The sequence below is a fragment of the Rana temporaria genome, chromosome 2, assembly GCF_905171775.1.
Source record: "Rana temporaria chromosome 2, aRanTem1.1, whole genome shotgun sequence".
In the NCBI taxonomy this organism is placed as follows: domain Eukaryota; kingdom Metazoa; phylum Chordata; class Amphibia; order Anura; family Ranidae; genus Rana; species Rana temporaria.
Window position 1 is genome coordinate 359,902,895 of NC_053490.1, and position 13,947 is coordinate 359,916,841.

The window sequence follows — 13,947 nt, forward strand, 5'->3', positions numbered from 1 at the left end:
TCATCCTAGATTATGCCACCAGATACCCAGAAGCCATTCCACTACGTAAGGCTAATGCTAAAAGTATTGCTAAAGAGCTGGTTCAGATGTTTACACGGGTGGGGATACCCAGGACATTGCTCACGGATCAGGGGACACCGTTTGTCTCCCGTATTATGAAAGAGCTATGTCAGCTATGTAATGTACAGACTCTGAGAACGTCAGTGTATCACCCCCAGACCGATGGGTTGGTAGAAAGGTTTAACCGGACCCTAAAGGGGATGTTGAGAAAAGTCGTTAGCAGGGATGGGAAGGATTGGGACTTGTTACTTCCTTACCTGTTGTTTGCAGTTCGAGAGATTCCCCAAAGTTCTACGGGCTTCTCCCCATTTGAGCTTTTATATGGTAGGCATCCCCGGGGTATACTGGATATCCTAAAGGAAACCTGGGAAGAACAGGGGGTAACTGGGACCAATGTCCTCCAGTATGTTGAAGATATGCGGGTGCGTATGGCTCAGATTGCCCCTCTTGTTCGCCAGCATATGGAGCAGGCGCAGAGTAGGCAGAAGTCCTACTATGACCAGAGGGCCCTAGTGAGACAGTTTGAAAGGGGGGACAGAGTAATGGTTCTAGTACCCACCGCAGAAAGCAAACTTCTAGCACAGTGGCAGGGACCCTATGAGGTCCTGGAAAAACTGAGCCCAGTAAATTATAAAATTAGTCAGCCAGGACGCCGGAAGAAGGAGGCCATCTTCCACATAAACCTCCTTAAGCCATGGAGGGCTAGAGAGGACTGCATGGCCACAGTGGGTGACAACCCGCCTGTTCCACAGGCACCTAGTTCTTCAGTGACAATCTCTCCAGAGCTGACACCTGAGCAAGTAGAGGAAGCTAGAGGCCTGGTTGAGAGGAATAGTGATGTCTTCTCCCCTGACCCTGGACAAACCCGAGAAATTACCCATGATATTGTTACAGAACCAGGGGTTGTCATAAGAGTGAAATCTTACCGCATTCCGGAGTCCAAGAGGGAAGCTGTAAGGGCTGAAGTCAGGAAAATGCTTGAGCTTGGAGTGATAGAGGAGTCTCACAGCCAGTGGTGCAGCCCCATTGTTCTAGTGCCTAAACCTGATGGGTCCATCAGGTTCTGTAATGACTTCAGGAAGTTAAACGAGGTGTCTAAGTTTGACGCCTACCCCATGCCTAGGGTGGATGAACTGGTAGAGCGATTAGCCAAAGATAGGTTCTTCACCACGTTGGACCTGACAAAGGGTTATTGGCAGATCCCGTTGACAAAGCATGCTCGAGAGAAGACAGCCTTTGCCACTCCTGATGGCCTGTTCCAGTACAGGATTATGCCTTTTGGCCTCCATGGAGCTCCAGCCACTTTCCAAAGGCTAATGGATAAGTTGCTCAGGCCCCATACCGAATATGCAGCCGCCTACTTGGATGATGTGATCATTCATAGCCCGGACTGGGAAAGCCATCTGGACAAAGTGAAGGCAGTCTTGGACACTCTTAGAAGAGCGGGGTTGACAGCTAACCCCTCTAAATGTGCCTTGGGTCTAGCTGAGGCTAGATACTTGGGTTACCTGGTTGGCAGGGGACTTGTTAAACCGCAAATGAACAAGATAGGAGCTATACAGAACTGGCCCAGGCCGTTGAGGAAAAAACAAGTCAGAGCCTTTTTGGGGATCGTAGGCTACTATCGGAGGTTTATTCCTCACTTTGCTACAAGGGCTGCCCCGCTCACTGACCTTATTAAAGCCAGAAGTTCAGACACGGTAAAGTGGAACAGCAAGGCTGAGGAAGCCTTTGCTGGTCTTCGGGCAGCGCTTTGTGCCCAACCCGTGCTTGTGGCTCCTGACTTTGGGAAGGAGTTCTTTCTCCAGACTGATGCCTCAGAGGTGGGTTTGGGTGCAGTGTTGTCCCAAAATGTGGATGGTGAGGAACACCCTGTCCTATATTTGAGTCGGAAGTTGTTACCCCGAGAACAGCGCTACGCCACAGTCGAAAAAGAGTGTTTGGCGATTAAGTGGGCAGTAGAAACACTCCGCTACTACGTGTTGGGCAGACGGTTTACCCTGGTCACAGACCATGCTCCGTTAAAATGGATGCACACCAACAGGGACAAGAACGCTCGGGTTACGAGGTGGTTTTTGTCCCTACAGCCCTTTTCTTTTGTGGTACGACACAGGGCAGGTCTCCTCCACAGTAACGCAGATGCTCTGTCCCAAGTACATGGGTTTGCAGAGGTGGCCGCTTCCCACACAGGTGTTAAGCTGGGGGGGAGGATATGTGACAGAGTACATGATTCCAGGTATGTCAGTGTGAGATTGGAAAGGTCAGCTTTCCCTGTCGTAGAGAGGGTTAAGCCTGGCCCAACAGGTAAACCTCCTCTCTCTCCCTGTTAATTAGCCTGCACCTGATGGAGTCTAGGGAGGGGGGAGCTCAGTGTGAGATCCAGGCTGTGCTGGATGGGCAGACTGAAGTCTGTCTGTGTATCTGAGGAACAAGGTCTGTCAGAACTTATTGTTTATATTGAACTATTATTTTGTTTGTTTATACTGGAGGCCGGAATAGCCGCTCCAGTAACCCGTAGTGAGGGACACTACTGTTTAGTTAGCCTCCTAAGCTGGAGTAGGCCTTTTTGTTTGTATTATTATTTTTGATGCAATAAAGCCATATTTATTGCTATTTTGGTGACTTTGCTGCGCTGCATGTTTCACTATTTCTACTAACCCAAGCGACTTTGCCACAATATATAACATTTTTTTAATAAAAAAATAAAAAAGGGGGCCCCCTATTGGGCGGGGCCCATGGGCTTGAGCCCAGTCAAGCCCAATGGTAAGTCCGGCCCTGCCGACAGGGGAAGGGGGAGCCATGAACGTGTATGTAACGGGAGGGTCGTGGGACCCAGAAGCTCTTAGAAAGCTTGAGACAGAAAATAAAGGACAGTCAGAATATATCTTGGACTACCTGAGATGGGACTATTATGTAATTATTATCCACAATATATTCCAGGATATCTGGGGAGAACTGGTTGCGGTTTGTTGATTTTGAACTCAACAGGTTAATTGAAAGAGTGACTCATTCGTAATGTGGGGACACATACTGTTAGGTGTTAATGTCATTAACTTCAGCCCACCTGTCTGTCTGGTGTGATGTAAATGAATGTAGGATGGCTGGTGCTAATTGACCCTGTATTGTGTGAAGGTCTATTGATAAAAAATGTGTATTGTGAGTTAGCAGACTGCCTAAAGGTCAGGTGTCTGAATTATCAGCTGTAGTTAATTAGCTCATGTAAATTATGTCAGAGCTGGAGCCAGAATGTCTACTAAAAGATGTGTATTGGAGCTCGTTAGGAACCATTGTGTGATGATGTGGGTGGAGTTGGGTCATTGTTAATTTTGGTTACTGCAGGATCCTAACTGTATATAAGAGCCTGCTTTCTCAATAAAGATGGTCTATTTCTGTTGAACCTCAAACAGAGCTGTGTCTCGTTAATGGGGGAATTCGTATGGGTCGTGTTCGCCGGATTGTGGAGTGTCGATAGCTGCCTTGTGTGCGGGAATGGAATATCCTAAATGGCTTTAACCCCTGTCCCATTTGGGGTTCCATTACAGTGTGGGTCTTTGTGTCCTTGAATAGCATCGCTGGCTGGACCGGACGCAAGCACATTAGGATCTGCACGTCGAGCGTGGTGGTGGATAGCCTCGGATGTGCTGCCAGGATCAGGGCAGCTAGGTTGAATGTCCATGGCTCCCTCTTCCCCTGTTGGGATTTTGAGGTGGTTATAAGAGTGTGGCCAAAGTGGAATCCTTATGCTGTATATTTCTTCACACAATGTGAATTTGACCATTGTAGTGTTTTTAACTTTACCATATTAAAGCCGAATTACACTAGGGCAACTTTGCGCTCTCTTCTTTTGTGTTTTGTCTAGATATAAAATAAAGACTGTTTAATTTTATTCACCCTTTAGTGATCTCCTGTTGGTTTAGAATAGCCCTCTTTATGTCTAGGTAATGGAAGGCTGTTGGATTGGCTAATAGGCTGGAAATATAATTGTTAAAAAGCCTTGAGCACAACTGTTAAATTAGATGCTAGAGGTTGACTTCTGGAAAAAGATTTGAAATAGTTTTTAAAAAAATTAACTAAAGGATAAAACTGAAATTTAAAAATGTAGTCAGGGCAGCTGCCTGTACTTTAAATGTATTCACTGTATTATCTGCCCCCTATTGTGGGAACTCTAGGACTGAATGCAGTATACAATGCAGTTAATGGTTGCTTCTGGAAAGCCACATATTGACTTCCTTATATATGGCATTAATAACTGTCTTCTTTTTTACCAATTACTTTTTCTGAACAATTTTTTTTCCTTTAAATGTTTCTGTTCAGGCTGGCGGCATGAGTTCTTCCACCATGGAGTGCTGTACTGGCCCTTTATAAAACAAGTCTGGTATAAATGGCAGAATCAAAGGAGGGGACTTGCTTAGTTTTTGAGGCTAGCAAGCGGCAATCAGTATTACACGGGCTCTGTATGTCCAAATTTTCTAAATTTTAATTTGGAGAACAGATGGAGAGGAGGGAGGGCATAACATTAGCTCTGAGACCTGGTTCACACTGGTGCATTTTGACATGTCAAAAAGTAGTTTCTATACTACTTTTTAAAATTTTGGGCCACAATTTAAATTAACATCTGTGCAGAAACCTGCACTGATGTCTCTGAAATCACGGCTGAAATTGGGACTGACATCGGCTGAGTTCAGCTGAACTCACACTGCTTCATTCCCACAGCCCAGTGTGAACCTGGGCTGAATGGGCAAATAGGAGGTTGCCCAGTTATGAGACTAAAGAAATCCTCATTTCTCCTACAGGTAGCAAAACTTCTGTGAGCACCTTGGTAAACATGTGTGGTGCTAACGACTGAAAGAGAGAGCCATAAACTGCCAATGTTTATTGCCCTGCCAATCTCACACAGCAAACCTTAAGAAAATTCTGTGACTTATGAATAGGAACATGCAGATTAGTTTCCCTCGAGTCTTCGCTCAGCATAAATGCATCCCTTGTCAACAGGTTTCTTAGGGAAAACAGATTCCATCCTGAACTATTTGTACCTGATTGACTTGTTCAGGGGTTTGAATTTCAGGATAATCCAATATTTTCCTGAACTTTTAGGAAAACATTGAGATAAAATCCCTGTTTCCAGCACATTCTGAGCTTCTAACTCTAGTATTTCACAAGTACTCAAGTACTTTGTAAGGGAATTGATAAGGATCTATCACGTACCTGGTCTTAAAGCCGAAATGCTGAGAGGGTTCTCCTTGCACTTGATTGCAAGATTTTTCTAAAAGTGGAAACAGGGAACCCGGAGCCCAGAGAAACAGGGATTGCCAACTGCGCCACTGATGAGAGTTGTAAGTATGGAGATCTCTCTGCAGGTGAATTCCAGATGAGGTGAGCAGTAGGACCCAGAAGAACTGAAGGTTGTGTAGGTTACACACAGCAGGAAGCAGGTTGCAATGGAGAGTGCATCCGGCCTAAAACAGCATGTAAGTACTTTAAGCTAGAGCAACAAATAAGTATCGCAGGTGGGTACAGAAGGTAGATACCAAGGCAGATCACAGCAGGCAGGGTTAAGCAGAAGACATAGTCAGGGATGGTTGCAGAGGTCAGGAAGTCAATGGTCAGCAGACAGGGAGTCAGAGATGTAGTCAGGCCAGCCAAAGTCATACACAGGACAGGAGACAGCAGATCCTTAGGCAATCAGAGGCAGGAGAGAGATGAGAGATATCCAAGGTCAGGCCAGTTTGGTAACAGGTAAACAGAAACCAAGCAAACAAGGGAACAGGAAGACTAATCAGTAGTGTTGAGCAGAATATGCCATATTCGATTTCGCGATATATCTCGAATATATATTCGAATATTCGAGATATATTCGCTAAATTCGAATATTCGTGATATTTTATCGAAATTAATTGAATGCGATTTTTCGCTATTGCGAATGCGAAAATAATTGCGATTTTTTAATAACTGCGGTAGGAGCGCTCTGATTGGCTTAGAATATTCGTGATATTTTATCGAAATATCGCAACATGCGAATGCGATATTTATTGCGCAATTTCGAGATATGCTGGAGGAGCGCTCTGATTGGCTCAGAATATTCGTGATATTTTATCGAAATATCGCAACATGCGAATGCGATATTTATTGCGCAATTTCGAGATATGCTGGAGGAGCGCTCTGATTGGCTCAGAATATTCGTGATATTTTATCGAAATATCGCAACATGCGAATGCGATATTTATTGCGCAATTTCGAGATATGCTGGAGGAGCGCTCTGATTGGCTCAGAATATTCCTGATATTTTATCGAAATATCGCAACATGCGAATGCGAAATTTATTGCAGATATTTCGAAAACTGCTGTAGCAGCACTCTGAAATCGAATATGTATGATATTTTAACCAAAATACATATTGCGATTGCGATTTTTCGATCGCGCATGCGCAATTGCGCGAACAACACGCGACCATTTCCTGGAGCCTTGCCAGTTTCCCAATATTACAGCAACATGGTGGGAAGCAATTTCTCAAAGTCTGAGGAAAAGTTGCTGATTTGTGTAAGTATTTTGACCACTGTTATTTCATCATCTTCAACTGCATTTAAGTCTAGTTTAAAAGTTAGTATATATGATCAGATATTAGTATTTAACCAAAAATGTGTCTCCTGCTTTTACAAAACTACAAGTCCCAGCATGCCTGGACAGCTGCAGACACCCTGGTTGGCAAATGTGTATTTAGGCACTTTTCCTTGTTATTTAGCATAATGAATTTAAAAATTTTTTGGACATAGGACGTATGCGAACGTCCTGACTTCAGTGTCCTCAAGGCCCAAGGACGTTCGAATACATATTGCCCTTTAGATGTTGCAGAACTACAACTTCCAGCATGCCTGGGAATGCTGGCACTTCTAGTATTGTAAGTTCTGCAGGCCCACATTTTTCAGGCCTTTATGCACGGGTCTCTAAACTGTGGCACCCTAGATGCAGCAAAAGTAAAATTCTTAGCATGCACTGAAAGACCGTGGCTGATGGGAGTAGTAGTTTTGCAACAGCTGGAGGTGGACTGGTCTTGAAACCCAGAGTTAGGTAACAAACCCGTAGTGTTTTGCAACCATTCTGCCTCCAGCTGGTTATTTTCTGTTGAAAAGCCTGTGGCGTGCAAAACACAACCCAAAAACTCCACCCGGTGCAAGGAAAAATTTGCACACACCTAAAGAGTGACATCACAAAAAACTGCGACGGTTGCATACGTCAGTGGTCCTCCGAAAAGGTCCCGTCTCTGACCCCCCGGGGCGTTAGGCTCCTGACAGGGAAAAGAGTTACTGTGGTCCATACAGCCGAAGCCATATGGACCCATCTCGGTCCAAGCAGCGCAATCAACACGCGAACAACACGCGACCATTTCCTGGACCCTTGCCAGTTTCCAACTTTATGATCGCAACGCAATCGCAGAGCAAGATGGTTGGAAGTAATTTCACTGTATCTGAGGAAAAGTTGCTGATTTGTGTAAGTATTTTGACCACTGTTATTTCATTATCTTCAACTGCATTTTAGTCTAGTTTAAAAGTTAGTATATATTCATAATTATGCAAATGATAATGGCTGCTATATTTATGTAAAAAAGGTGGCGACGGAAATGGCAGTATATAAAATCTGTCATGTTACCCCTGTCATTGATTAATAAGGCGAGAATGCTTCCAATTGTTGAATAGCATACATTTATGTCATATATCCATAAGGCTGTCAACAAAAGTATTACAATATACTTTGTTCTTCATCTTGCAGAAGTTCCTGGAAACAGGATACGATGAGCTGCGGAGGCAGCAAGAAAAACAGGGAGTTATAAGCTCCCTGATTGAGGAACTAGGCGAAGAACACACTCGCATGGCGATCCTCAAAAAGTGGTCCGACCTGAAGAGGCGCCAGATGAACCGGGTCAGGCGTATCCGGAATAAATATCATCCTGGTAAGTTATTGGTCACAGTTATGTTTTTTTTTCCCTAAAGTGTATTTTGTGCGTGTACTCGAGAGAGGAGCCGGACTGCAGGAGTTGGGAGTAGGCAGGCCTCCCCCAGAGGTAATCTGCCACCTTTCTCCATGCCCCGGGTGGCAATGGCGGGTGTGAGGGGGTCCTCCCACACAGACCGTCCTACCTGCTCCGCTTCGAAGCCCCACGGGGCAGAGGGACTCCCTATAAGGGAGTGAGAGGATTTGCCCGCTCAACCAGCCCCGTTAGTCCTTCGCCTCTCTTTTTAGAGACCGCATGGTCAGAGTGCGTGCATGTTAACCCAATTGCGAGTGCGTGTGTAAGTGTGGTGGTTTTTGTGGGAGGGAGGTGGGCATACTAAGCGCAGGCTTACCTCGCATAGCACACCCACCGGGGGCCGAGCTGAGACCACCAAACTCAATTCACATGTAGCCGAGAGCGGGATCCGAACCCCTAGCTGCAGAGGTGAATGGCTTGTCAGCGCAGTGGCAATCGCGTTGAGCCAGCCCGGGTCCCTTGGGGACAGTTATGGAAGGTCATATGTAATTAATGTAAGGTCAGATGTTGTTAACCAAGACGCCATGTTGTTGTAACATATATCACCACCAGCCAAGGTATTCATAGTACTGTTGGAAAAAAACATGGGACAGCAGACAGGAACACAGAAGTTATGTGGGAACATACTTTTCCCATTGCTTTGCATGGGACTTTAAACAAAAAGCCCGACCCTCACCAATGGGGTTAGTTAAGGGATAAATTAACGATCCTATACTTTAAGTGGACGTATAGATAACATGTGACCAAGTGTTATCGAAATATCTACAGCTGTTATGAAATAACATGTATTTCCCATAGAGTTGAATGGGACTTTAAAGAAAAACCCTGACCAAGGCAAATGGGGGTGGGTATGGGTTAAACCACCAATCCTATATTTGTGGCTGACATATAAGTAACCTGTGTGCCAAGTTTCATGTAAATATCTTTAGCCGTTTGGACGTGATGGTGGAACATACATACATACATGCACACACACGTTGAGTTTTATATATATAGATTCCCACTAAATTCCTGTGTTAGGCGTGGGGTTGTTATAGTAATCCTGTGTACTCCATCAAGTACTTTTTTTTAACATGAGATCGTCTGAACAAAACAAAGGAGACAAAAACAGCTCATTTTACCATGGTGGCAGCCCAGCTCACGCTCAGTCCCCTGTAGTGCCCACAAGACCCTTTAATATAACATTGTCCCATTGGTTAACTGTCTATATAAATTAATTTGTATTCATATACAATACAGTAGAGTACACAGAATTTGCATACGTCATTAGAAAACATTTTTATAATATATGAACATTGTGTTATTATAGGAGCTCCGCTACCAACTGTGCGCCCCAAGCGCACAAGGCGACAGGCCGCAGAGGAGGAGCAGGAGGAGGATGTGGAAGAGGAGGAGAGGGATGAGGAGGAGCAGCCAGGGCCATCCACATCACCACCCCCAGTTCCTGTGGAGGAGCAAGAGGAGGAGCTGCACCCCCCCCCCGAAACTTCTGGTGGAGTAGTGGGTGACGAGGAAGAGGAGCAGGATGAGACGGTTAATTATACCGTCAATCAGGAGGGTAAATATGTGCACATATATTAATAAAATTTCAACAATAAAATGTAGCTCTAAAAATGGACAGCATTTAAAGCAGGGCTGTGGAGTCGGTAGATAAATTTTTCGACTCCGACTCCTCAGTTTTATGTACTTCAGACTCCGACTCCCCGACTCCCCGACTCCGACTCCTCTGTATTAATATGCAAATGTATTTTATAGATTCCTTGAGGGAAAGAAACGCAAACTACCACAGGACTACTGGCTGGGAAGCCAACAGTCTACTGTATTGCACAGTTTAAGCAAAAGACAAACACAATGAAAACAATCAAGTGACTGGATAGTAGCAGCAGGCTTAAACATCAGGAACATGATCTTTAACAGTTCAAAAATACAGACCACATTATTTGGCTGTTTTAGAACCAAAACAAAGCTTATCTATAATGAACCCAAAAAAAAAAATATGAAAAACCTAGAAATGGTTTATATTAATCTTGAAATGTAGTTCTAGGCTTAGCAAATGCAAATAAATGCAATGTAGAGTTCTAAGGAAGAGAATTGCCTCTGCCAGATCCTCTTTCATAGAGTCTCTTAAGTCAGACTTTATTATTTTTATGGCTGAAAATAATCTTTCGTAACGGTCTTTGAAATCCAAATGTTTTTTTCTTATATCCTAACAGTTCTAAAAAAGCTAGAGGTGAAGCAAGCTGCCATGAAAAACCTCACGAAGAGAGTAATGGCAAATGAGCAGCAGATACTGTTTTTGATGCGCCAAAATCAACAACTGGTGCAACAACTGGCGAAAAACATGGATGAGGTGACAGAGCTTCAGAAGTTAATGTCCTAATTTTTTTTTTTTTTTTTTAATAAAAAATGTTATATTTTGCAAAGGTTTCATTTCTTATTGAAATTGTTAGTTTTTTAAACACATCTAACTTCACATCTAACTTCACATCTAACACATCAACATCAACATCAACACATCTAGCTTAATAATAACCGAAAACATTTTATACTATTACTAGCTGAATACCCGGCGTTGCCCGGTCTTCCTATCTTAACCTTTTGGGGAGGAAAATCATAGTAATATAAATATACCCATCTTTTATATAAGGGTGTTGGTAAGGGTTAATTTAACTGTTATATATTTTTATTTGGCATATAAGTAATATGTATAGCGGGTATTATTGAAATATCTCCAGGCGTACAGAAGTTATGTGGGAACATACATTTTCCATTGATTTGCATGGGACTTTAAAGGAAAACCCCGACCCTCACAAATGGGGGTAGTTAAGGGATAAATTAACTATCAGTGGTATCAGTGAACAGCAGTGGTAATAGGAGTATATATAGAGTGGGAATTAACTTTTTACATAGGTGTCTTGACAGAGCAGCAGCAGCAGCAGTAGTAGTAGTAGTAGTAGATACAGAGTCATATCACTTGGGCAGGAGGTGCCATGATGAACAGCAGTGGTAATAGGAGTATATAGAGTGGGAAATTACTTTTGACATAGTTGTCTTGACTGAGCAGCAGCAGCAGCAGCAGCAGCAGCAGTAGTAGTATTAGCAGTAGTAGTTGATACAGAGTCATATCACTTGGGCAGGAGTTGCCATGATGAACAGCAGTAGGAATAAGAGTATATAGAGTGTGAAACAACTGCTGACATAGGTGTATTGACTGGGCGGCAGCAGCAACAGCAGAAGCAGCAGTAGTAGTATTAACAGTAGTAGTTGATACAGAGTCATATCACATGGGCAGGAGTTGCCATGATGTACAGCAGTCTTAATAAGAGTATATAGAGTGTGAAATAACTGCTGACATAGGTGTATTGACTGGGCGGCAGCAGCAGCAGAAGCATCAGTAGTAGTATTAACAGTAGTAGTTGATACAGAGTCATATCACATGGGCAGGAGTTGCCATGATGTACAGCAGTCTTAATAAGAGTATATAGAGTGTGAAATAACTGCTGACATAGGTGTATTGACTGGGCGGCAGCAGCAGCAGCAGAAGCAGCAGTAGTAGTATTAACAGTAGTAGTTGATACAGAGTCATATCACATGGGCAGGAGTTGCCATGATGTACAGCAGTCTTAATAAGAGTATATAGAGTGTGAAATAACTGCTGACATAGGTGTATTGACTGGGCGGCAGCAGCAGCAGAAGCATCAGTAGTAGTATTAACAGTAGTAGTTGATACAGAGTCATATCACATGGGCAGGAGTTGCCATGATGTACAGCAGTCTTAATAAGAGTATATAGAGTGTGAAATAACTGCTGACATAGGTGTATTGACTGGGCGGCAGCAGCAGCAGAAGCATCAGTAGTAGTATTAACAGTAGTAGTTGATACAGAGTCATATCACATGGGCAGGAGTTGCCATGATGTACAGCAGTCTTAATAAGAGTATATAGAGTGTGAAATAACTGCTGACATAGGTGTATTGACTGGGCGGCAGCAGCAGCAGCAGAAGCAGCAGTAGTAGTATTAACAGTAGTAGTTGATACAGAGTCATATCACATGGGCAGGAGTTGCCATGATGTACAGCAGTCTTAATAAGAGTATATAGAGTGTGAAATAACTGCTGACATAGGTGTATTGACTGGGCGGCAGCAGCAGCAGAAGCATCAGTAGTAGTATTAACAGTAGTAGTTGATACAGAGTCATATCACATGGGCAGGAGTTGCCATGATGTACAGCAGTCTTAATAAGAGTATATAGAGTGTGAAATAACTGCTGACATAGGTGTATTGACTGGGCGGCAGCAGCAGCAGAAGCATCAGTAGTAGTATTAACAGTAGTAGTTGATACAGAGTCATATCACATGGGCAGGAGTTGCCATGATGTACAGCAGTCTTAATAAGAGTATATAGAGTGTGAAATAACTGCTGACATAGGTGTATTGACTGGGCGGCAGCAGCAGCAGAAGCATCAGTAGTAGTATTAACAGTAGTAGTTGATACAGAGTCATATCACATGGGCAGGCAGGAGTTGCCATGATGTACAGCAGTCTTAATAAGAGTATATAGAGTGTGAAATAACTGCTGACATAGGTGTATTGACTGGGCGGCAGCAGCAGCAGCAGAAGCAGCAGTAGTAGTATTAACAGTAGTAGTTGATACAGAGTCATATCACATGGGCAGGAGTTGCCATGATGTACAGCAGTCTTAATAAGAGTATATAGAGTGTGAAATAACTGCTGACATAGGTGTATTGACTGGGCGGCAGCAGCAGCAGAAGCAGCAGTAGTAGTATTAACAGTAGTAGTTGATACAGAGTCATATCACATGGGCAGGAGTTGCCATGATGTACAGCAGTCTTAATAAGAGTATATAGAGTGTGAAATAACTGCTGACATAGGTGTATTGACTGGGCGGCAGCAGCAGCAGAAGCATCAGTAGTAGTATTAACAGTAGTAGTTGATACAGAGTCATATCACATGGGCAGGAGTTGCCATGATGTACAGCAGTCTTAATAAGAGTATATAGAGTGTGAAATAACTGCTGACATAGGTGTATTGACTGGGCGGCAGCAGCAGCAGCAGAAGCGGCAGTAGTAGTATTAACAGTAGTAGTTGATACAGAGTCATATCACATGGGCAGGAGTTGCCATGATGTACAGCAGTCTTAATAAGAGTATATAGAGTGTGAAATAACTGCTGACATAGGTGTATTGACTGGGCGGCAGCAGCAGCAGAAGCAGCAGTAGTAGTATTAACAGTAGTAGTTGATACAGAGTCATATCACATGGGCAGGAGTTGCCATGATGTACAGCAGTCTTAATAAGAGTATATAGAGTGTGAAATAACTGCTGACATAGGTGTATTGACTGGGCGGCAGCAGCAGCAGAAGCATCAGTAGTAGTATTAACAGTAGTAGTTGATACAGAGTCATATCACATGGGCAGGAGTTGCCATGATGTACAGCAGTCTTAATAAGAGTATATAGAGTGTGAAATAACTGCTGACATAGGTGTATTGACTGGGCGGCAGCAGCAGCAGCAGAAGCAGCAGTAGTAGTATTAACAGTAGTAGTTGATACAGAGTCATATCACATGGGCAGGAGTTGCCATGATGTACAGCAGTCTTAATAAGAGTATATAGAGTGTGAAATAACTGCTGACATAGGTGTATTGACTGGGCGGCAGCAGCAGCAGAAGCAGCAGTAGTAGTATTAACAGTAGTAGTTGATACAGAGTCATATCACATGGGCAGGAGTTGCCATGATGTACAGCAGTCTTAATAAGAGTATATAGAGTGTGAAATAACTGCTGACATAGGTGTATTGACTGGGCGGCAGCAGCAGCAGAAGCATCAGTAGTAGTATTAACAGTAG

The 13,947-nt window shown here is 43.6% G+C and overlaps 1 protein-coding gene across 3 annotated transcripts in view; it reads left to right on the forward strand.

Annotated features, from left to right (window-relative positions):
- SLC26A9 (solute carrier family 26 member 9) overlaps nucleotides 1-13,947 on the forward strand; it is a 736,991-nt gene that overhangs the window by 484,108 nt on the left and 238,936 nt on the right. The gene's annotated exons all lie outside the window — the stretch shown is intronic.